The sequence below is a fragment of the Capsicum annuum genome, chromosome 9 (assembly GCF_002878395.1).
Source record: "Capsicum annuum cultivar UCD-10X-F1 chromosome 9, UCD10Xv1.1, whole genome shotgun sequence".
Taxonomy (NCBI): domain Eukaryota; kingdom Viridiplantae; phylum Streptophyta; class Magnoliopsida; order Solanales; family Solanaceae; genus Capsicum; species Capsicum annuum.
The window spans coordinates 10552320-10578740 of record NC_061119.1 but is presented as its reverse complement, the minus strand read 5'-3'; positions in this window follow the sequence as shown (position 1 = coordinate 10578740).

Below are 26421 nucleotides of genomic sequence, written 5' to 3'. Positions count from 1 at the left end.
CCCTATTGGTCTCTTACAATATTAGGCCAATTTTGCATGTTAGGAATTTGATGTCATGTAAACCAATCGGCACCTAAGTATACATGACCGTAGGCCAAGGAGAAAAATATATCACCACACCTCCTCATGGTATTCATATTGGGAGAAGACAATTTTTACCCTCTTGGTAACCTTGAACCCATCCAATGAGTATGGAACAAGTAAAGGCTCTCGAAATAACCCCAAGTAGTCGACCATAGATGGAAGGATGTAGTTTCTATAGTACCTATCATTCAACAAAATAAGGCATCCCGATATCCCACAAATGGTCACCTTTTTGGAGTGTATACTCCTTATCGAATCAAGATTATAAGGAACACAAGTACTCTCAATTTTAGAGATGCACACCCTCTTCTTCTTGTTGGACAACTTCCACTTAAACTAGTATAACCATTCACACTATATTGACCTTGATAAGAAGTACTACAAGGTAAAAAATATGAATCTTCACATTCCTCACAAGTACTCTCATCATAGCTTGTAACACCCTAAAATTCTATTTCGAAACGTCACACGGTGCTTAGGACCACAAGTGGTCCTACGATAACCCTTATACTGGCGTAACTCATGAGCAACTGATTAAGATACATAATTTTGAACAAAATAAGCGGAAGATGACTCTTTTCTGAATTTGACCAATGTAAAACTGAATTCAAATAATTGCAACTCTACTTTTACAACAAAACTAAAATAAAATACACAACTTTACTGACTGTCTATAAAGCTTCTACTATACTGACTATAAATGGTTGGGAAGCTACTCCAACTATCTCTAATTAGTACATATGAATAAGAAAATAAACAACATAAATGAATCTAACTGAAGTCCTCGAAGTAGGAGGACTCATCATCTTACTGGCTGAAATTTGTAATTGCTTGAATCTGAATGTGTATACTAAATCTTGTACCTACATTATGAGACAATGTAGCACATAGACAAATATGTGGATCAGTACTTTGAGGATGTACTGAGTATATGGGGGTGCAGTGTATAAGTAAAACATATCTCATGATCATCATTTATAAAACAATGCATGCTAAATGTAAATGGCTCACATAGCTTGAGTAATATGAAATTTGAATATAATAAGTTATGAAGAGTAAAGCATATAATAGAAAACTTGTGAGTCATCACACTTAGTTCTGAAATCTATAGTTCTATTCCCTTCTCAAATCATATAGACTAAGTGGTAAAGATCTCACCTTTGTATCTGAAAGCTAAGACTGTAACTTTGAAATTGAAATTTCAAGTAAAACAATATCTGAATAAGCTTGTGAGCCTTTACACTTAGTATCTAAAATCTTTAGGGAAATTACTTTTAAAAATTTTTTTACTAGCAGAAAAGAAATAACTTATCTGTAAGGGAAAATACTTTGATATTAAGGGAATATTTTCAAAAGGTTTTCTTAACTGGTAGGGGAAATACTCAAAATCTGTTTATTTACTTTTACTGGCAGGGAGGTTCTCTTAATCGACATAAATCATGCGAGCTACATGGAGTCCAACATTTCGTCCTCCTAAGGAGAAAATCTCACGTTGGAAAGAGGCATCATACTCTTGCCAGGGAGTATAACCTCAACTCAGCGATCACTATCTCTACCTCAGGCATAAAAAACCTCAATCCTACGGTGGCACGTAGTTCTTGGGTATGAAACCATAGTAACTTAACCAGCTCGGTGCTAAATACTAATCCCTTTAATTAGCTACTCTCATCTCGTGGAAATACACTTTTAAAATAATCTCATGGTTCATAAAGAAACCAACTGTAAAATCTGTAATCTCATTTAGTAAAGTGGATTTCAAATCTATAGTGACCACAAAGGTCAAATCTTTCTCAATAATCTGAAAAAAAATCTAATCATGGGTTCTTATAGCACAAAAGTTCTCAAAATCACAATCTAAAATAGGGCTTAATGAATCATATATCAATCTCATGTTAAAACATCTCAAAATTCATACTTGATATCATAAAGATTCATAAATCATCTTAAAATCTGGAAAATTTCAGTAATATGCATTATAATATCAACAAACTCATGTAATTCAATTTCTAAAACATGGAAAATATAATAATCTCAAGAGTAACAACATAGGGTATAAACCCATAATTCCATTTCATGAGAAAACATGTAAAATCATATATCTTTGTAATTAAAAACAAGTTTTGGACACAAGGACGAAAGGATTGTCCTTGTTCAAGCCCCACATACCTTAATTGATGATCTTTGATAAATTAAATGTAAAATCTTGAATCTTGGACTTCTATTGATGCTTTTGAAGATGATTTCTTGAAGTTCTTGTATTGGGAAACCTTAATCTTGAGTTTTATTGAAGAATTAATGGAGAAATTTTGGGTTTCTTGGAGATAAAGTATGAGCCTTAGGGTTTTGCTATTTGAGATGTAAATATGAGCAATGAGGTATCTTTGCTTCTTTGGGGGGTAAAATTATGTGTTTTGTACGAATTTGGGTGAAGGGAATTGACTAAAGTAACCCTAGGCCCTTTTGGAATTGAATTAGCATGTAAAATAGTCTTGGATCGGCTTCAGTCTTTTGTATCGAGGCAAAATTGATGTGACGCGCCAAGATCGCGTCGGCTTACTGCCTCACATAAAAATGGCATAACTTTTTACTCAGTTGTTGGATTTTTGCGAAATTGGTATCGTTGGAAAGCAAATTCAATTATCTACAATTTGGTTGGTCTTTAATATGGAAAATTTCATGTATATAAATAGTTATACACATTTAAAGTAGACCCTTATAGAATCAAACACCAAAAGTTAGACGAATCAAATGATCTTAGCTCAACTTTATTCTAAGTCATTGCTATGAACCTTTTTCACCTCTAAACCACTTTATAGACTATGATAATGACTGTGAAACTTATATTCACATGAAAATCATTTGTATTAGAGCTTAGACACTTAGGAACGATGGTTAGAATTCTAGCATAAAAATATGGGGTATTACATAGCTCTCATAAGCTTTGCGAATGAAAGGGTTATACCTAACAAAAAATCTAGGTTCGGAGTGGGAAGTGTAAGACTCCCCACATGCCCCAACTTCATCACAAAAACCATCATGAGGTCCTACACATATCCATATTCCCCACAAGTGCTAGGCACTTCATTCTCCTCATTTTCTCCCATAAAACTGTGACCCTCAAATCTACCCAAGTCTTGATCATGGCTATTTTCATAGCCCCCACAATCTCCCTCAACTTCGTAGCCATAAAATACCTCACTACAATCATAGTCTCCCATGTTATAGTCACAATAATCCCTGGCTATCGAAGAAATGTTTTCCTTATATCACCATTGTACCTACACAATGAACAAACAAGATTAGTAGTAAAGCTTCCTTACCAACATTTGTATACACTCACCTTTGTGATCCTCACAATTGGAGCAGCGAATATTGAAGGTTGCTTATAATCCAGTATTCAATAGGATGTCAATTCTACTTGACGACTGAAATAGATTCTTATTTGATTGATACAAGACACAAAAATAAAATCTACTTACGAACTTGAAACAAAGAAGTTACGGTGAGTTAGAAATTAAAAAAGCACATAATAAACACTAAACACGAATGAACGAACACAAAGACTAATAACAATCTAGCAGATGAGCACTAGTTTGACAATTATTGTTGGAACCAACGAAATTGAAACTAAGGAACAACAAAAGGAAACTACAAAATCAGAAATTTAAGCCAAAATTTGGTGCGTGAATAGTAACTTGATAACGTAGCAGCCACGTATTGGTTGTTGTTTCTACAATTTTTTTTATTTTTCAAAGTTCAAGTCTTGACCAATTTTTAATTTGTATTGGTGGAATTTTTTTTAAGGAGGAAAGAATAAGTCTTGGAGCCTTTTTCAAGTTTCAAATTTCAAAAGTCACACACCTTTTCCCTTCACCTTTATGGATCTAAAGTTCACTTTATCTTCAAAAATATATTAAGATGGTGATAAACACCAAGAACAACAACAACATCCACCAGGAACCACAACAACAATCTTCAAGAACAATAATTTCACACGACTACTTCCAAATTCCACAATAACAATATCTTCAACACTTGGCCAAGACAACTACAACTTTAACAAAATGGTTCTTAGGCCACCAATCAATAAGAAAATCACTAGAACAACAACAAAGTGAATACCACACGGCCAAAGTGAAGACACAACAACAAAAACGTCCAAAACACTTTCAAGTTTGCAAGTTCACAACAATATCAACAATGTAAGCTCAAACTTAGATTTAGACTCAAAGTGTTAGTGAAGGATAAAACTAACACTAGAAACACTCAAGACAAGTAAACACAACAAGAACACACTTTCATTCGAGAACACAAGAATGGACAGATTTACTTCTTTTTTAATTTTTCAGATTTCAACACTTTTTTTTATTTTTCAACTAACAAGCCCAAGATTGATCTTGTGGGAATAATATCAAGCCATGCTTTGATACCAAATGATACAAGAAACATAAGGAAAATAAAAAACATACACCAAAATCAGTCCACTAGTTCAAGAAAATCGAGGACCTCTTTGGTGACCACTCTCGGATTCAGAATAATAACAAGAAAGAGATGATAAAAAAGTGTTTAACACCTATTTTGCAGCCAACCAAACTAGATTAACAACACATAAAATGAATAACAACAAATTCGGCTACAAGAACACCACAAAGCCGAAAGTAGGCAACAAGAACAACACAACAAGATTACAAGAAAGTAAAGGATAGATAGTGAGACAAAGATTAATACAAGATTAAGAACCAAGTGTATGTCAACACTAACCCCTAATGAATGTAATAATCAAAACCACACTCTTATGGTGACCACCAAGGGAATCAACTCACCTCAAGATCCACCATTTCCAAACAAAGGTCAATATTAGCTTTTCCAAGCCCTATACTAAGATGGCTTTTCCAAGCCCTATCTAAGAACTACACTAAGGTGTTACTACTCTCAAAACAGAGGATTTACAATGTTTCATACATTCATCATTCATAAACTAATAAGAAAAACCCTAAAATATTTTATTTATATTATTACAAGACAAGACAAAAATAACAACAATACCCTTAATGGGTGGGGTGGCCATGGAGTGCATTTAGGACAAGTGAAGCGACCAAAATACCCTTAATAAAGTGAAAAAACCATGAGCAATTAAGTGTTATCCAAATTTGTGAGTCCTCAAGTCTTTAATTCTCCAAGCAATCTTCCACTTACGGCCTTGTTTATGCTCAAAATGGGTCCTCCATGCATGTCCATGTGACCTCGAGATGACCACGTCTTGATTTTCTAGGTGTTGGCCTCTAAAGATGTCATTGAATAATAAGACGGCCATTTAACTTATATCATCAACTAGTGTGGCAGACCAGTTTGTTTTGGCTTGCAGGAGTTTGCCATAGCGATGGGCTTGAGATGCGATTATCCAGAATAACCTATCACCAAGGCAAGCAGGACAACTAAACCACCATAAGCAAATAGAGGGAAGTCATTGTCCCAGTGATCACCCAACAAAACCAACAAATGCAAGAAAAAAATAGATGGGTTATTGGACATTGCTGGACGTGACTACAAAGCATCAAATTTGATGATAGATCTCAAGGATAAAACCACACTAAAGAAGTATAGGGAGAAATTGAGCTTAGTTTGGTTTGCCCATTCCGTTATATTGGCGTAACACCTCAAGATCTCATCCCAAAATGTCACACGATGCTTAAGGCTACAAGTAGCCCCAAGCTAACCTTTTGAGCCTGCTATTATCTCTATCACTTACTGTAGGATGCCAAATCAAACAATAATACTATATTATGTCAAAACCAAACTGGTATAGCAAGAAAATACTATTTGCATATCAAAACAATACTGATAATCTAGTCTGACAAAGCCTTTACTAATCAAGAACTAGAGATTCATTAGGACAGACCCCAAATTGACTCAAACTAAAACCAACTAAACCAACTACTAAATAATAATGAACTTCTAGAGAATAGGTCCTCGAACCATGAGGACTCACCACTATGTAAATGTAGACAAAGGTACTCAGGATCATTGACGTTGCTGGGACTGAACACCTGAACCTACATTATGAGACAATGTAGCACACAAACGTATATGTGAAGCAGTACTTTGAGGATGTACTGAATATATGGGGGTGTATCTAATTAAATAATCAATATCAGCAGTTTTTATAGAAAACATGCATGATATTATAGATGACTCACATACCTTGGGTAAAACTGAAATCTGAATCTCATAAATCATGAATTAGCATGTAATATAAATCTTATGAGTCATTATAATTTACTCTGAAACCTGTATTCTCCTCTTATTCTCAAAACTTATAGGCTAAAGGAAACTTTAAACAGTACTTTCAAAACTCATGCTTTTATCTCAAGGAGAGTAGAACTTCTTTAAAACTTAAGGACTTGGAACTTTAGAAACTTTAAGACTTGGGAACTCTGGAACTCTTTTGGACTTGGGACACTTGGGAGTTTCTTCTAACCGACATAAACTATGTAAGCTACATGGAGTCCAACGTATCATCCATATTGGGAAGAGTTGTTCTACCCTTGCCATCGGAATAGAACCTCAACTTTAGTGATCACTATCTCAGCCTCAGGCCCTTAAATCTCAATCCTACAGTGGAACTTAGTTTTGGGGCATGAAACCTTGGAATCATACCCAACTGGGTGCTAAATACTACTCTCATACTCAGGTCAAAACTTTTAGGAAATCCATCTCAAAATAACTCAAGGGTCTATAATGAAGACCAAATCATGTTTCTCTTTGCTTTAAATCATAATCAATGTGGATTCCTTTCTTAACTCAGGCTCAAAACAATCTTTCTTTAAAGTTAAAGCACTTGCTTATTGAATCATGCTAAATGACATAATCTTCAAGAAAACACCAAAAACTCATACTTGGTTTAAAGTTTATACACATGCTCAAATAATCTTAATTTCATAATGAAGATTAGGTCATGACATAAATCTTGGAAACACTTGAAAACATCAATTCATGGTTGTAACATGCAATTTATAGCATTAATTCTCAATTCAAAACTTAAAATAGGTGAAATATCATACAATTCAAGACTTGAGCATTTTATAACTTCATAAATCCCAAATTAAAGTAAATTGGGTACAACCCACTGCAAAACATGAAATCATGTGATAAAAATTAAAGCTTTAGGCACAAGAACAAAAGGAGTGTTCTTGTTCAAACCCTACATACCTTAAATTATGACTCTTGAATGAACTCTCGACTTTGGATTGCTATTCATACAATTGATGGGTGTTTCTTGTAGCTCTCGTAATGGGGATTCCGATTCCTGAAGAATTTTTGAAAAGTGACGGTTGAATTTTGAGTTCTCTTGATTTTTGGGTAAAAACCCTACGATGAGTTCTTGGTGATTTTGAGAGAAAATAACCTTATTTTGGTGTTTAGGGATTTAGTCCCGTGTTAAAGCTGAAAAGAGGTGGGGGGAAGGACTAATTTACCCCATAGGATGCGGAATTTTCAAGATGAAAATAACTGGGCATTGACTTTGAAGGCGACGCAGAGCGTCATGGGCATCGATGCGATACTCGATGTGTCACGCCTCTACCGCATTGAGCCTCAGTACTTTTCTTGCATAAAAGTTGACCAACACGATGGGTGATGCGGAGCACTAAAATCGCGTTGGTCTACTATTTTGGGACACCAAACAAAGTCTAAACGCGGTCCAAAAAATCCAAAACTTGTCGGGGAACACCCATTGACCTTTCGGATCATGAATTATCTAAAATATCAACTATTAAAGGTCGGAAAGGTCGGAAATAAAATCTTCAAAGTCCTAAGGTTTTGAAAATGACTAAGTCTCAACACTTAGCCAAAGTTCCTATAATATGCTCTACAAGCTTAGCAACAAGAAAACTTGCGGGGTTTACAATTGGCAAGAGATGTCAACAAGGTCATAGAAAATGATTTTTTGGTGCGTGCTGAAAATTTTTATAAATTCAACAATTGTTCCTGGGGATATGACAGCATCTACTTGACTGTCCAATATTTACTGACAAAGCTATCCCCAGGAACGACTACATTATACAGCTTTTCTTGGGCTTTCATGATAAAATTAATCATTATTTTTTCTCATCCATTAATTTATATTAAATATAGTTATTATGAATTTCATGTTTACATTTTTTAGGCTGGCACATTTAAAGCTATTCCTTACCTCCGAAAGTAGGTAATGGATTACACGGATGAGGTTTCTTATCCAAGGATGTTTAGGTAGTTGGCTGCAAAGAACAACACAAGAATTAAGGAGGCTAATCTCTTTAACCCTTTGGATGATGCAGTACATCTTTTTTCAAGTAAAATAATTTGACTCAATGAAAGATATTGAATAGATGTTATATCTAGTGCAACAGATATTATATCAGATGCACCAGATAGGATATTTATTGTGATAGATTACCCGTCATGCGTCAACTGGTGCAATAGATGGGTAATCTGTTGCGATAGGTGATTGATATTTTGCATCAAATTACCCACCTGTTGCTTTAGTTCTTTGAACCCGACTCTTAACAGATTAACTATATACTGTGAATTATGCAACAGATGGGTAATCTAATGCAACATATTATTTATCTGTTGCGACATACAGATCATCTGTTGCATAAGTTGTCTGTGTTAACATGTAAACCAACTCTAAAAATTATTATATTATATGATTTAAGTGTATTTGTCTTTTCTTTTATAGGTTGTGCATCAATCGATCGTGCCTACAGAGAAGGAGTTGGGGATGACTTTTTTATTACTCTAGGTCATGTTGATACTATAGTAGACCCAACGATGGAGTTAATAAAGAATGAATTAGCTGGAGTGATGGACATAAAAAGAGATGTTAGGCAAGGTCAGCCTAGTGTTGAGGCTCTTCGTGAACAAATTACTGCAATAGATCCGGGTGTTTCTTCTGGGGTGTTACTTGTGGAGTTAATGTTGGTGCCAGGCATATTGATGATACTCCCAGTCGTGATGTTGAGCATATTAATGCTAAAGAAAAAATAAAAATATTTGAAAATACACCTCTCACATGTCTCTCTCCTCATTACACAAATCCCTATCACCCTTACACTGGTCTCTCTCACCCCTCTTCACCCATATATTTTCGTTGCAAATGCAAAGAGTGCAAGGATAGCTAGGATAAACTCTTTGAAAAAGTAGTGTCTATCACTAAACCTTTTAAGAAATTAAAATCCAAGAGGGGTGTCATACATACCATCCAAGAAGGTGAGGGATCCATACACTACTACAGCGGCAGTTACGAGGAAGAAAATAGCAATTAGCCAAGTACTTTCTAATCAAAAATCAAAAAAATATTACAACTCCTCCCTTTCCAAAAGCTGTTGAAGTTCAGGGACCCTTTAAAAAGGTGGACATATACACGAAACTTGGTTCCAAAGACAAGACGGATCTGCGATGGGCCAAGAAAAGTGCAAAAGACTACCACATGCATACCTTTTCCACCAAAGACTTCATAAGTATGACAGATATGCGTACACATTACGTGGATAGGGCAAGTTTATATTTCCTAACCTAGCCTTCTAATGTACTTGTCATCTGTTGAAACATATGTGTATTCAGGTGCAACTTGTGGTGGTTCTGTTGTAATATATTACCTATCTCTTGTATAGGTTGCATTATATTGGTAATCTGTGAAGAAATTCAGAGAACCCTCTGCAATAAATGGACCATCTGTTGTATCTTTCACTATGTTTTACTTCTTTAGAATTACTAACCTATTTAAAAATTGACTTCTTATATCACAGTGTGTTGAAGAGATTCTCTGCCATATGATGGGCAGGAAATTAGCCTATTTCAAAGCTTATGATATTGTCGATAGGATAATAGGCCTTGACTTCTATAGGAATCTCAAGGATAGGTACGATTATCTCAGTAACCTAATGTCAACTCCCGATGGCGAGGGATTTTATTCATTATTTTTTGGGTTCCAATGGGATGAAGAAATGATAAAATATGTTAGAATGAAGAGGGCAAATCCATACGGCAAGAGATGGACCGAGGCAAAGAGGATTCTTGGAGTCATGAACGTGGACAGCGTACATTATAAAACTATTGAGATACTTCTCAAGGAGGGAAAGATCAAGGTTTATGACTGCAACTTACCTGCCTTGGACGAGGTCAATCTTTTTACCTACATGCAGCCACTGTTGGAGTTGTTCCACATCTTATTGAAGAAGAGTAAACTGATGGATCGTTTGCCAATGAAAGTGGTGATGAAGCATACATGGGATTTTGAAGGTCAAAACAAGGACATGGACCTTCCAAAAAATAAAACCGTTGCCGCGTGCGGGTCGTACGCTCTTGCACATATCAAATGTTTGCTAACTAGCATAGAAGTGGCTGAGCTAACTACCTTTCTATCCGACAACACTGTTGCAAACAAATAAGAGGTCTGGGCTTATAGGGTACTAACTAGATGCTTGGAGGCTATATATAAAGAAGAGCCTATGAAATAATAATTTTTTTATTTCAATTAACTTCACGTTACATACTTTACATTACATTAAGGACATACATACACATACATATAAGGGAAATTTTTTTTGTCTGATGATAGTTAAATTTTTCATAATACAACAGATTGTCCATCTGTTGTAAAATATATTCTATTTGTTCTTACAGATAGTTTATTTGTTGCAATAGGTTGGTCCTCTATTGCATTATGCTGATATAGTCTTAGATGTTGAAACAATGGCAAGACCTGTTTGATAATTTCCAATAGATGACCTACATGTTGTAATATATGTCTAAATCTGTTTGACATTTTCTAACAATTACGCTTGAATATCCATGTGCTCAACAACACCAAACCAGTAGAAAATACAAATACACCACCATGAAACGTTTATTAATTAGGCTTGAATATCTATGTGCCCAACACCACCAAACCAATAACAATAACGCCAACAATGTAGTATCTTTTTGCTCGATTTTATTTTTCTTTAAAAGCCTTGACTTTCTTCAACAAACCCCTGATTACATGATTTTCTTGTGAAGGGTATCATTCTTCATACCAGTCAAAGTAATCACATCCACCCAACTTCAACAAAAATAAGACCACAAATACAAAAAAATTATAAGTCAATAAGTAATCAACTAATTAAATAAAAAATATAGTACCTTTGAATTCTTACAAGTAAAAAACGTACGACCTGGATTTTGTTGAGTCCAAGAAGTCTTCAATAGAGCTTTATAACCACACTTACAATATAAAAAATCTTTGTCACAAAAAACAGTGGAAGATGAGCTCGACATTGTCAAGTTCAGTAGGAAAAAATAAAAAAAAATACGCAAGAAAATATAAATAATCAAGATGAATTTGGATAGATAAAAAAGATAAAGAAGAAAAAAAGATTTGGGAATTTAGAGTTAAATTTTAGGAACAAGATGAATATATAAGACAATGAAAGAAAAATAATCATTGGGGGCCAAATCAGCAAAAATGGGGGTTCAATGAGCCTTGGCTACATGAGTTACACACGGACAGTGAACAGGACAAAAAGTGACAAACTGACACATTTGATGCCTATTTTATTTTACATGTTTAAAATGAACATTGTCTACTTGATGCCTATTTTACTTTAGGTGTTTAAACTGAATACTGTCAATGGGTTTCACCTTTTTTATTTCAAGTCAATTTCACTTTTTTACATGTAGTGACAATTTTTTATGTCTAATGAAAGTTGAATTTTTATAATGCAATAGATTGTCCATCTATTGTAATAGATATTATACATGTTCTGACATATAGTATATCTGTTGCAATGGGTTGGTCATCAGTTTCATTATGTGGATGTTTCTATCTAAGTCTATCTGTTGCAACAGTGGGAAGACCTGTTTGATAATTTCCAACAGATTACCTACTTGTTGCAATATATGTCTAGATCTATTTGATATTTTCCAACAGATGTGTCGCATATTGCAACAGATACATTATCTGTTATAATATTTGAATCTAGTATTCCATTTCAATTAATAAGTTCAAATCTAAGGAAAAAAATAGAAGTCACAGATAAAATAAATAAATTAAAAGCCTTCAGAAATTAGCTGAAATAAATCAACAAATAAATGAAATGTAAAAAAATTATTATAGGTACAAATCTCAACAAATACATCAATAAGTTAAGTATTTATACCAAGAATTCCTAAGGATGGGTGAGGTTATTACTTTGACAGACTCAAGCTATAACGATCTACTCAATATGGACAAGTTGTTCTTCATCCGGTGCTATGGAATTCGGCTTTAGTCATCGTGGATTTTTTTTGTCGCTTACGTACATTTTTTGAGCTTTCTGTTCTTCGTATTTCCATAAAAGGAGTATCATATTATCAATGTTATTCACCAGTGGCTTCTACATCCATCTGGAAAGCAAGAATTGGTCAATGTTAATTGCGGAGATATAACAAAATGGAAAAGGATAACTAATCTATTCTAGCAAATCAAATAGGTCTTCCTCCTTTTTAAAATTGTCCAAATAGATTATATTTCTATTGAAATAGATAAATCAACTGTTGGAACAAATTTCTACACGAAGAAGACTGTAGGATAATTTCCAATGGATGAACTATCTGCTATAATATATGACTCGCCTGTTGCAGCAGATAAGTCATCTGTTGGTACAAATAAAAGCAGTACGAAGAGCTATTTGATTTGCTAAAATAGATAAGACATATATTCCAACTGATACTTTATCTGATGTAACAAGTTAGTCAATTGTTGCAATAAATGTATATATCTGTTTGATAATTTTCAGCAGACGTGTCATCTGTTAAAATAGATATGCGTCTATTTGTTAGTTGGAATAGACATATATATTTACCTACTCAGCTCGTGCGGCTCTCCTTTGGCCATTGTACATTGCTTAATGCAACACATGGATAGATGAGTTGCAATTTTGCTTTTTTGGATGCTTGATAATGCCTTAGAAATTACTTTCCTTCTACTCTTAGGATTAATCTCTAATGGAGTGGATGGATATAAAATCCTGCTTGATGGAATGACACCCCTCTCAGATGTCAATTTCTTTATAGAAGCAGTTAATGCATTAATAGCATTGATCACTACATCATGTTTCACCTTGCAATCTTGACATTTGCATGCAGAACATTCGATAGGAGAGACAAAATTTGTATAACCAGTATGATCATACTCATAATGGTTTGTTTTAAATACCATAAGAGGAGCATCATTAACCCCAACAGCAGCACCACTACCACCAACAACAACTCCATCACCACTAAGATCATCAACAACAACAAGCCCACCCTCCAAAATTATTTTTATTATAATGGTTGTTGCTCCAAAATATTCTATTTTTATTCTATCAATAACCTTAGGGTCCGATAAAGTTTGCACAGACCGTAAAGTAAGAAAAATGGCATCTTCAACTCTCGATTGGTCGAAACTAGCGACGGATGCACAATCTAACATAAATCATTACATATATTAGAATAATGATTAGATCATTCAAAAAAATTATTAATTAAAACAAAAGCTTAATTATATTATACTTACTGAATCCTTTGGGAGATTGAAAAAATCAAAAAAATTTGCATTTTTATCAGTTTTGTACGACAACTATCTCAAGATTCTTGAACAGGAAACTTCTTCCTAGTAGTTCACTTGTTGTCTCAAATAAGAAATGGCTTCAAATGCTCAAGCCTATAAAATAACACCAATAAATCAAAACTATTATTGAGTAAAAAACTTAACTAATATCATAATAAAATAAAGAAATATTTACCATGAAAGCCCATGGAAAGCCATCGAAGTTGATTGTCTTTGGCGCTAACGGAGTCAAAAAATATTTGAAAGCCATTTTGAAGCTTTCATAACCCCAAGGATAGTTGTTAAATGCCTTGAGATCCTCGGAGAGAGTTATTAAGCCAATGCTTATATTGTTGTTAATGTCTCTCGAACAAATAATTTTATGTACAAACCAAACCAAGCACAATGACGGCTTGTGCTTCTTTGAAATTATTTTACCTTTCAACACTTCTATCAAATTTCTATTTTTGAAGCTTGGACCAACAATGAATACCAGGTCATCACGATCACATGACTTTTCTTTGCCTTTTTGGGGTGTGTGGTGCCTTTTTTAGGTTAGAATGGGTATAACATGAGAAGGAGGAGGAGGATAATATTTTAGTCCAGTAACTATGACAAACTCCTTCCAACCAAAACAAACAGGCATGTCACAGTAATTTATCCACACCTCATCCATCTTATCTTTGTTTTCATACATTAACCTATGCTTGAGAAGGTCATATACCATTTTTATTTGGAAATGAGCATTATTGTCCTCCAGAAAATCAAGATATTTTCCAAAGAACCTGTCCCTAAAATAAGCATCAATTTTTTGTTCTTGAAGTATTTTTCTAAAGGCGTCAAAATATTTTCCTATGGTTGACTTAACAATGAAATCACCCATTAAATTTGTGGCACTATCACACTGTATTCTCATAGGATAACGATCAATGTTGAAGGTTTTGACCAACTTTTTGGTGAAAGGACTATTATCATTTGGATCATCTCTTTTGAAACATTCCTCCTCTCTGTGTTCATCATATTTTGCTCCTGATTGAGATAACGCTTGTAAAGCAAGCTCATAGAGTGGTAGATGTAGCCTAGATGCTTCACTTGTTCCTTTACTTGGACTTGATTCAGTTTCTGTTCTTTTTGGGAGCCATAAAATTAATAGGAACATAAAAAAATATATTATAGTTGATTAATGCATCATTAAAAAGGATAATAGTAATTCTAACATGCAAAACAATAAAATAACAGTTGTAACAAATCACATATCTGTTGCACTAGGTAGGTTATCTGTTAAACTAAATAACTAACCTGTTGTAATGGATGAGTAATTTGTTGCAATAATACAAAGAATATCACTCATCTTTTAAGATAGATGAATGGCGTGTTCAACAGATCATATATCTGTTGTAATATATAAGTGATCTATTGGAATAGTTAAATTACCTGTTGCAGTGGATGAGTAATCTGTTGCAATATTACAAAATATATCACTTATCTATTGGGAAAGATAAATAGTATGTACAACAAATCACACATATGTTACAACATATTAATGATCTATTGGAACAATTAAATAACCTGTAGCAACGGCTGAGTAATCTGTTGTGATAATACAAAATATATCACTCATCTGTTGAGAAAGATAAATGGTTTGTGTAACAGATCACACATCTATTACAACATATGAGTGATATGTTAGAACAGTTAACTAATTTGTAGCAACATCTGAGTAATCTGTTGTGATAATACAAAATATATCACTCATTAGTTGAGAAAGATGAATGGTCTATGCAATAGGTCACACATTTGTCGCAAAATATGAGTGATCTGTTAGAATAGTTATCAACGATCTATATTATTTAGTTTTCTTCCAACTGAAGGGTGATCTATTATGGAAGATGAATGATCAATTGGAAAAATCAAGACTTGAAAATGTCCTATTAGAATAGCCGTGTATCTGAGATTATACTGAGACTGAGTACTAAATTCTGATGGCTAGGAAACTGATAATTGATAGACATGGTCCTATAGAACTGACTAAGTTCATTACCAATTACTAAGACTGAAACTATAGCAGTGGGAGTGTTCATCTAACCGATATACCCCAATACAGACTGATTTGGGATCCAACCTGTGACCCCAGTTGGAAGGGTGTTAGCACCTTGCCACGGGATACTAACAAGGTTGTGTCAACCCTAATCTGGAAGGAAGTTTCATAAAATATATATATGATTGTGTCAATCCTAGTCTGGCAGAAGGACGACTTACCCTACGCTGGCTACGTAGTTCTATAACTCAGGGGTTGCTACTAAGGTTCAAACCTTATACTTGCAGGAATACCCCCATCCTTGGGTGCGCTCGGTGCTAAATTCTACTCCCAATTCAATCGACATTGAACTGATCACTAGACTGCACTAGGCTTGACTGAACTCACACTAATACTGTGGGATCGCGTTGCGTCTCTAGAAATTGATGAGTGCGAACTGACTCTAACGCGATGCGGTGCCAATCGTAGAGCCTCACTAGAAAGTGATAATTGCGAAATGGCCCCTCAACACTATGCTACACTTATCGTAGTGACACACTGTAAAATGACGAATTTCATTCTTAGGGTCACCGCGATGTGGTGCTGCTCGTATTAAGCTACTATTTTCACTAAAAGTGCCATAAGTTCTCACTCGAGTATCAGATTTAGCCAAAATTGGTATCGTTGGAAAGCTTATAAATTTAATATAGTTTGGTGGGTCTTGAGCTATAAAATTATGAGTGGAGAAAAAGTTATTTTCATTTGAAGTTGACTAAAGCAACATTCTTATCGAAAACTCCATCGTTATGGGATTATTTGATTAATCAAATAGTTGGGAGTTATTCGGGACCTTAATATACATCAAACTAACTCATAAAGCTACCAAATAACCATAATGTACTACACGTACGCTTGAAACATGACTCTAGCATTAGTTTAGATTTTTGGGGTATTACAATATCTCCCCTCTTGGAAACATTCATCCTTAAATAAGACTGGTTAAGCTGGAAGCACTGAGGAACTGAGATTATATGTTGAATAGACGTGGTTACATAACTGAACCTGAACATAACACATGACTGAACTGGTTCTGTGAATGCATGATTGATGTGAGAATGATATGCAGTTGAAACCAAGAATGGAAAAGATAAATTCTAAGGAGATTATTACCTTGGTATGAGTCTGAGTTTGTGGAGAAAAGATGAGGTTACTTGGTCCGCATATCGACTTCTTCTTCCCAAGTGACTCCCTCAATGGATTGATTCCGCCAAAGAACTTTGACTAGGGTAACTTATTTGTTCCTTAGTCTAAGGATTTGTCGATCAAGGTTCTCGACTGGCATTTCTTCGTAAGAAAGGTTGTTTTGAACATCTACGCTTTCTATGGGAACAACTATAGTTGGGTCACCAATACACTTTTTAACAAGGAAATATGGAATATTAGGTGTATAGAGGCAAAATCTGTAGGCAACTCAAGCTCATAAGCCACCTTTCCAAAATGGATCAAAATCCTATAAGGACCAACATATCGGGGATGAAGCTTCTGCGTATTACCAAACCTCTTCACTCCCTTCATAAGAGAGATCTTCAAATTTATAAAATTGCAAACCTCAAATTCAAGATCTTTCCTTCTCACATCTGCATATGATTTCTGTCGGCTCTGGGCTGCTATGAGTTTCTCCCTGATCAACTAAACTTTCTCTAAAGCATCAAACACCAAGTCAGGCCCTACTACCGTGGCCTCACCTATTTCAAACCAACCAATAAAAGATCTACATCTTCTCCCATATAGAGCCTCAAACGAAGCCATCTGAATACTGGAATGGTAGTTGTTGTTTTACGTGAACTCAATCAAAGTCAAGTGGTCATACCAACTACCCTTAAGGTCAACTACACAATCTCTCAACATATCTTCTAAAGTTTGAATGGTCCTTTCTACCTGATCATTTGTCTGAGTGTAGAAGGTTGTACTAAGGTAGACTTGGGTACCTAGACCCTTCTAGAAAGCTTTCAAAAAGTGAGAGGTAAATTGAGTACCTCTATTTGAGATAAGGGATAGAGAAACACCATGCAACCTAACCAACTCTCGGAGATAGATCTTGGCATAGTCCTTAGTTGAATAGAAAGTATGGACTGGCAAAAATGGGCTGATTTGGTCATCCTGACTACAATGACCCAAATAGAATTATGTTGCTGATGAGTACGAGGTAAACCTATCACAAAGTCCATATTCACTTCCTCCCACTTCCATATGGGAATATTGAACTCCTGCATAGACCCACTAGGCTTCTGATTCTCAATAATAACTTATTAACAAGTAGGGCACTTTGCTACAAACTCTGCAATATCTCTCTTCATCCCACCCCATCAATAGTTTTATAAAAGATCATGGTACATATTCGTGGCCCCTGTATGAATAAATTAATGCTCACCATGTATTTCTGCAAGAATTTTCTATCTCAATTCACCAACATGCGGTACATGCAGTCTATCCAGACAACGGAATACACCATCTCCCTTTCAGGAGTAAACCTCTTCTTTCTGGTCTCAGACTGACTCTTTCAGCTTCACTAGACTAGAATCCCTATCTTGCTTTTCTTTTACTTTGGCAACCAAAGAAGATTAGACTCTATTCTGAACCCACACACTACCCTCATCTAAATCATCAAAACGAACACCTAATATGGAAAGCTGATGAACTTCATGAACTAACCTCTTCTTATCATCCTCAACATGAGCAACACTACCCATAGATAATCTACTTAGGGCATATGCCACTATATTAGCCTTTCCTGGGTGGTACAAAACACCTATATCATAATCTTTCAACAATTCTAACATCTTCTCTGACGCAAATTCAAATCTTTCTACAAAAAAACATACTGCAAGTTTTTGTGATCAGTAAACACATCAACATGCACCCCATACAAATAGCACCTCCAAATCTTTAAGGTAAAATCAACATCTGCTAACTCAAGATCATGGGCAGGGTAATTCTTCTCATGGGGCTTAACTTGTCTAGAGGCATAGACCATAACCTTACCCTTTTGCATCAAAACATACCCCAAACCAACTCTGGAAGCATCACAGTATACAACAAATCCATCTAAACCATCTGGCAATGTCAAAATTAGGATTATGGTAAGTCGAGTCTTCAACTCTTGAAAACTCATCTCATAAGAATCTGACCACTGAAACTTAACATTCTTCTGAGCAATTTGGACATAGGGGATGCAACAGACGAAAACCCTTCAACAAACCACCAGGAATAGCTAGCCAAACCTAAAAAACTCCTGATATCAAATGGAGAAGGGGGTTTGGGCCAGTTTCTCACCACTTTGGTCTTTTAAGGATCAACTCTAATGCCATCATCGAAAATAATATGGCCGAGGAAAGCTACTGATCTTAGCCTAAATTTGCACTTACTAAATTTAGTGAACAACTGATGGGCTCTAAGTGTCTGTTATACTATTATGGGGTGGTTTGATGATCAATTTCATTACAAAAGTAGACAAGGATGTCATCTATGAAGACTATAACGAACATGTCTAAGTACTGCTTGAACACTCAGTTCATCAAGTCTATGAAGGCTGATGGGGCATTAGTAAGACCAAAAGACATAACTAGAAACTCAATGTGACCATATCGAGTTCGAAAAGCTATTTTTGAAATATCACATTCTCTGACTCTGAGCTGATGATAGTAGGATCTAAGGTCTATCTAGAGAAGTAACTACCACCCTAAAGTTGGTCAAACAAGTCATCGATTCTGGGAAGTGGATATTTGTTCTTAATGGTGATTTTGTTCAACTGACGATAGTCTATACAGATTCTAAGAGAACTGTCTTTCTTTCACACGAATAGAATTGGTGCACCCTCTGGGAAACACTGGCTTGATGAATCCTTTATCTAGGAGATCTTTCAATTGTTCCTTCAATTCTTTGAGTTTAGCTGGAGCCATTCTATATCGAAAAATAGAGTTAGGCTGAGTATCTGGAAGAAGGTTTATTCCGAAGTCAATTTCCCTCTCAGGAGGAACTCCGAGAAGATCTTCGGGAATACATCTGGAAATTCCCTCACTATAGAAACTAACTCAAGATTAAGAGTCTCAAAATTTAAGGTTTTAACTCAGACAAGATGATAAATACACTCCTTGGATATCATGTTTCTTGCTCTAAGGTATGAAATAAGCTGAACCCTGAGCGTTGTAGTACTACCCCTCTATTCAAGGACTAGTTCATTTGGAAACTAAAAATTAACTACTCCAATTCTACAATCAACTAAAGCATAGCATGAATGAAGCCAATCCATGCTGAGAATGACGTCAAAATCCATTATCCCTAGCTCTACAAGGTCTATTAAAGTAACTTTTTGGAACATCATAACCGAACAGTTTCTGTATAACTGTTGGGCTATAATAGACTCACCCACTGTGGTAGAAACTGAGAGAAGGCTCTACTAAGATTTCAGCATTGACTCTAAAGTTAACAGCTATATAAAGAGTTACGAAAGACAAAGAAGCTCCAAGATCTAACAAAGCATAAACATGTAAATGATAGATTTGAAACGTACCAGTAACCACATCAAGAGAACTCTCCTGATCCTATTGAGATTGAAGTACATAGAGCCTGTTTGGGCGCAACTCACTGGTGGCACTAAAAGTGGCACCCTACTGAGATGGGCAATCGGACTGAACTAGGGGAGATTATGTTGACTCTATGAATCCACCTGAGGACACTCCCTAATTCTATGGCCTGGCTTGTTATACCCAAAGCATATATCGCTGCAAGCCCTATAGATTCCCTGATGGTTTCTACCACATATCTCAACTCAAACAAAAAGAACCTATCTTAGAAAGTAGTAAAAAATTCTTCCCATTCTATAGGTCTTGCGTCCATGCCTCTCTCTACCTTCCACTGCTTAAACTATATATGAGCTACATTTTATAACTAATTGGGTTCCACCATTCTCATTCAGAGAACCTACCAGACTGAGGGTTCTACCATTCACATTCAGAGCACCTACCAGATTGAAGGTGACTCTTTAGTGTCTTTACCTATGGTATGGTACTGATACCCTTCCAACTGAGGTTATAGGTAGGACACCACATAATTTGGAAAAGGGTATGTTGGTTACATAATTACCTCCCACAATTTTAGTTTTAGTATTAATATAGGACTAATTCAGTTCTACAGAATCAAGACTGTCAGAAATAGTCATTCAGTTATCAGTAAACTCAGATGTTAGTTATCAGTAAAATTAGATATCAGTTAATCGGTATTTGAAAATCAGTAGCCAGTGTTAACATGATTGCAGTCATAGTATATGTATTCATGCATGTACTCTCATCTAGTTAAGTTCATGTTACTCAGTCAGTTATTGTTCATGCATATGAACCCATGCATATCAGTCTACCTTACTTAGCATACCAGTACATTCAAAGTACTGACGCATGTTTTTCTTTTGTGTTATGATGTTTTATATCATAGGTTCAAACGCACGGGCACCTGGCCGTACTTAGCAACCTAGCTTATCAATAGTAGACTTAGTGGTGAATCCTCATAGTTCGAGGATAGTATTATTATTTTAGTTTATCAGTTGTCTAGTAGTCGAGTTAGTTGGGGGCTTGTCCTATAAACTCAATATTCAGACAGTTAGAGGCTTTCAAACTAGAGTATTACTGACAGATGCTTCAGTTTTTAGTATTCAATTATCAGTATTTTTTCTCATTTGTGAACCTTATGGTTTTTACAGCCTAACTTCTACATTTATCTCAGTTATTTCATTATTACAGTGTTATTATTATTCAGTGCTCACGGCAGGTACTAGTCATGGGTTATCTAGTGGTCCTTCAGGGTTGCTAGCATCGTGTAGCATCCGGGGTACAGACTCGAGGTGCTACAAACTTGGTATTAGATCCTAAGGTTTAACAGAGTCCTAGGAAGTCTAAAAGATGTATCACGTAAAGTCTTGTGCATGGGTGTGTAGCGCGCCAGACTTATGGACAGGAGGCTACGAGATGTTTTAGGAAATGTTTCCCTTCTTATAGTATTCATGTTGTAGGAGTGAGCATGAGCTCAAGTCATAATCTCAATATAATTCATTTCTTCCTTTCGTTTATAGACCATGCCTCCCAAAAAAACAAGCGAATGGAGAACCAGAAATCAGTCATCACCTCAGCCCGTTCAGGTAGATCCCCTAGATGAGCATGCCTATTATACAGAATTTAGGGTTGCGTTCACCACTCTAGCCAATTCAGTAGTAGCCCAGAATGAATGCCCACCTTCCGTTTAGGCCAATCTAGTGGCTAATACTACTGCAGCCAAGATTTAGGATTTCACCCAAATGAATCCCCCTCTATTCTTAAGATCTAAGTCAGAAGAGGATCCACAGGAGTTCCTCAATTAGGTTTAGAAAGTCATAGATATCATAAGGGTAACAACTAGTAAGAGTGTTGAATTATCCATGCATCAGCTACAAGATGTGGCTCAAACACTGTTCAAGCAGTGGAAGGCAGATAGGGGTGAAGATGCGAGGCCCATAGGATGGTAAGAGTTTGCTACTACTTTCCTTGATAAGTTCTTCCCACTGGATTTGAGAGAATTTAAGGTCTTGGAGTTCGTTAATCTGAAGTAGGGAAACATGACAGTGAAAGAGTTTTCTCTCAAGTTTACTTAGTTAGCCACATACGCTCCTCATGTGGTAGCAGATAGCAGATCCAAGATGAGTAAGTTTGTGCCAGGTGTGTCTAGCAGTATGGTCAAGGAGTGTAGGACCGCAATGCTGATTAAGGAGATGGACATATCTAGGCTCATGGTCCATACTCAGTAGATAGAAGAGGCCAAGAATAGGGAGAAGGAGAGAAATACCAAGAGAGCTAGAATAGGTAGTTTTAACTTTGCTGAGCCTAAGTTAGAGGGTGGTAACTATTCTTAATTTCACCCAAAACCATCAGTTCCAGCTCCGTCCTCAGCCAGTGCTACAGTTCCTAAATTTAGAGACAGCAATAAAGATAGGGCATCAGGCCCTAAACCACAGGAGAGTGTTAGCAGTGCCCGAACCAATCCTCTTTACTAAAAAATTAGGAAAAACCATCCGAGTATCTATCGAGCTGGCAGTCATGTATGTTTCAGATGTGGCAAGCTAGGCCATAGGGTCAAAGATTGTCGTCAGTTAGGTTCTCAGGGTCAATATAATTATCCCCTGACCCAGTCAGGTCGCCCGAATCAGAAGGGTGCCTCTTCCAGTGCCACCAGTGGGCAGAGCCTAAATAGACTCTATGCACTTCAGTCCTGATAGGATTAGGAAAGTTCTCTTGATATGATCACTGGTATGTTACAAGTTTATTATTTACAAGTTTATGCTTTGCTAGATCCAGGAGCTCCCTTTTCTTTTATGACTCCTTATATAGTTGTTGACTTTGGAGTCAGTCCCGAATTTCTAGCAGAGCCTTTTTCAGTCTATACCTTAGTGGCTAAATCTATCATAGCCCCGCAGGTATACAAGAACTGTCCGATTATGGTATTCTCAGAAAGTCACTTCAGCAGACTTAGTAAAACTAGAGATGATAGATTTTGATGTCATTCTAGATATAGATTGGATTCATTCATGCTATGCCTCAGTTGATTGCAAAACTAAAATTATCTATTTTAAGTTCATTTCAACACTTAAGGGTCATCTTATTTCTTACCTTAGGGCAAGAAAAATAATATCTAGGGGATGTGTCTATTATCTCGTCCAAGTCAAAGACTCTAGTTCAGAGACCCCTATTCTTGAATCAATATCAAAAGCACATAAATTTCCGCATGTGTTTGTCGAATATCTTCTCGGAGTTACTTCCAAGAGGGAAATCGACTTTAGAATAGACCTTCTTCCTGATACTCATCCCATCTCTATTGCACCATATAGAATGGCTCCAAAAGAACTCAAAGAATTAAAAAAATAATTGAAGGATCTCCTAGATAAGGGATTCATCAGACTTAGTGTATTTCTGCAGGGTGCACCAGTTATATTCAAGCATAAGAAAGATGGCTCTCTCAAAATATGTATAGACTACTATTAGTTGAACAAAGTCACGGTCAAGAACAAGCATTATAATGCCCCGATTTGCTGAATCGGAATGCTACACAGTGCCCATGACCCCGAGGGACCACAAGCAAACCCATGGCTGAAATCTATAATTGTACACTGCATAATATAGAACATAAATGCAGAATACGTAATACTATAAGGCCATAAGGTTTAAAATGGAATAATCATAACATGAGAGTGGGGTATAAAATACCCAAAACAGCTGTAATACTATCTGAAGTCTGAACATACTAGTCTAAAAATCCTTTAACATGACTGTCTGAATAGAGAGTTGACGGGACATGTCCCCAACTAACTTCGACTAGAAAAACTAAACAGAAATAAACCATAACATAAGTAATGATCATGCCCTCAAGAGACAAGGACTCACTGCTGTAACTCTAATAGATAAGATGCTACTGCTACTGCTTGTCTGGAAATCATGTATCTGAACCTATGGTGTAACATAAAAGAAAGCACCATAGCGCGAATGAGTCAGTACAACTGAGAGTACTGAGTATACGAGTGAGGTATTCTAAATACAAAGGGTTTGTATGCATGAATAATGCTGACTGATATGAATGTGAGAACACATACATACATAAGTAACTGCTACTAAACTCATGACGATACTGAATACTGAGTTTGAATACTAACAACATGAGTTTACCGATTCTGAGATACTAAATGACTGTGTTTAACGATATTGATCTGTGAATCACTAATAAGTGAGGAACTAATACTGTATTACTGAATACTAGGGGACTGATACTTTATTACTGATAAAGGAATGATTGTTTCTGGCAGTCCTGATTATGAAGGACTGTTCTAATTGGCTGTATCTGACAGTCCTAAAATAGAGTACTGATAGCATGAGTTTACTGAAATCTAACATGAATGGAAAATGATTTTTGATAGCTGATAACATGAGTGACGATATGTGATAGCCTTGATACTGGATACTGATAACATGGGTGACTATAGCTGACAGCTCTAAATCTGATGGAACTATCTGACTTTCGTACTATATCTGAGTTGAATGTATCTGACAGTCCTGATATTCTGAAGAACTATCTAAATTCTTTACTGAGATTAAATGACTAAAACTGTGGGAGGTAGTAGTTTAATCGACATGCCCCATGTATGCTAATATAGCTGAACTGGGGTCCAATCCTTACCCTAATTGGAAGGGTGTCAATACCGTGCCACGGGTAAAGAAAAGCTGTGAGTGACCCTCAAATCTGGCAGTGTCCCCAAAAGAGAACGGCGAATGTCCGCCTCATCAACCCTCTAGCTGGAAGTGTTGATGTCTCAACCTATGCTGGCTACATAGTTCTGGAATGCAAGGATGACTGCTAAGAATCACACTCTCATCTGACAGTGTGTGTTCCCATGCTTGGGTTCACTCGATGCTAACTTCTACTTCCATCTGAATAGGCACTGAGCATGACTGACTAAACTGATTAACTGAACTAATTAAGTGGACTGATAGTGTTGCTTAGCTGAGCTAAGCTAAATTTAATGAGTTTTGTTAACTGATGGAATATTACTGAGATCTGAGGACTGACTGAGAGAACTGAAGTTACTGAGTACTGAGTAGAACTGGACTGGTACTGAGTTTACTAAATTTCCATTGACTGCCGGAATTACTACTGATGTCTGGTAACTGACTGAGTTCATGAGATTACTGAGATTTCCTGAGTCATATGACTGACTGAATTCTACTGAGCATGGCTTGACTGAGGATATCATGACAATATGACATGGATCTAGGCACACAGCTATATTTTTTGGGTACAAGTACTCCCATGACTCGATGTAAGGAAACTGACACACATGACTGACTTTATCATAAGAATATAGTCCACAATTCACAATATTATAAGTAGGGGATTTCTTACTACACATGGCTATCATATTCTTGATCATGAAAAGGGAATGCATATAACATGTAAATTCTTGCATAAATTCAATTTCATGATCATTCCATATTACAACAACAATGCGTAACAATTTGCATGGAAATTATGTTGAACATAAGCATAGAACATGGACTAGTCATTTAGGACCTATTATCTCATAAAAGCATAATTTCTAGTCTCTTAGGTATTTTCACAAACACCTTACATGAAAATCTTTAGTATAGGTGGATTCGTCAAGATTACAAGTATTTAACCACCAATTTCACATGTTGATACATCATATACCACCATAGTTTCATACAAACACACTAAGATCCCATCTTGGGCATCATCAAATTTCAACAACATGGTCATCAACCATCAACATCATAACTATCATAATACATAATTTAGAAGATAATTTTTTTGAGCTTTATGGATGAAAGGAATTCACAAATCAACACACACATACCTTAGTTCATGATTCTTGGAAGATTGATGGAAAGATTCTTGAAATTAAATCCCCAATTGAAAACCATCTTCTTATTCTTGAGAGAAAATATAAGAAACGAGTGTATTTTGGTTGAAAATAGGGTTAATTCTGTGTTTATGGGTATATATGGGGTGGTAGATGACCAAAATGCCCTTAAGAAAAGAGAAAAAGACGCAGTTGTCCCTCTGTTGACTGTCTGACAGGCTGAAGTAAATTGATCATAACTTTTTACTCAGATGCCCAAATTGGATGAAACCAATTGCATTG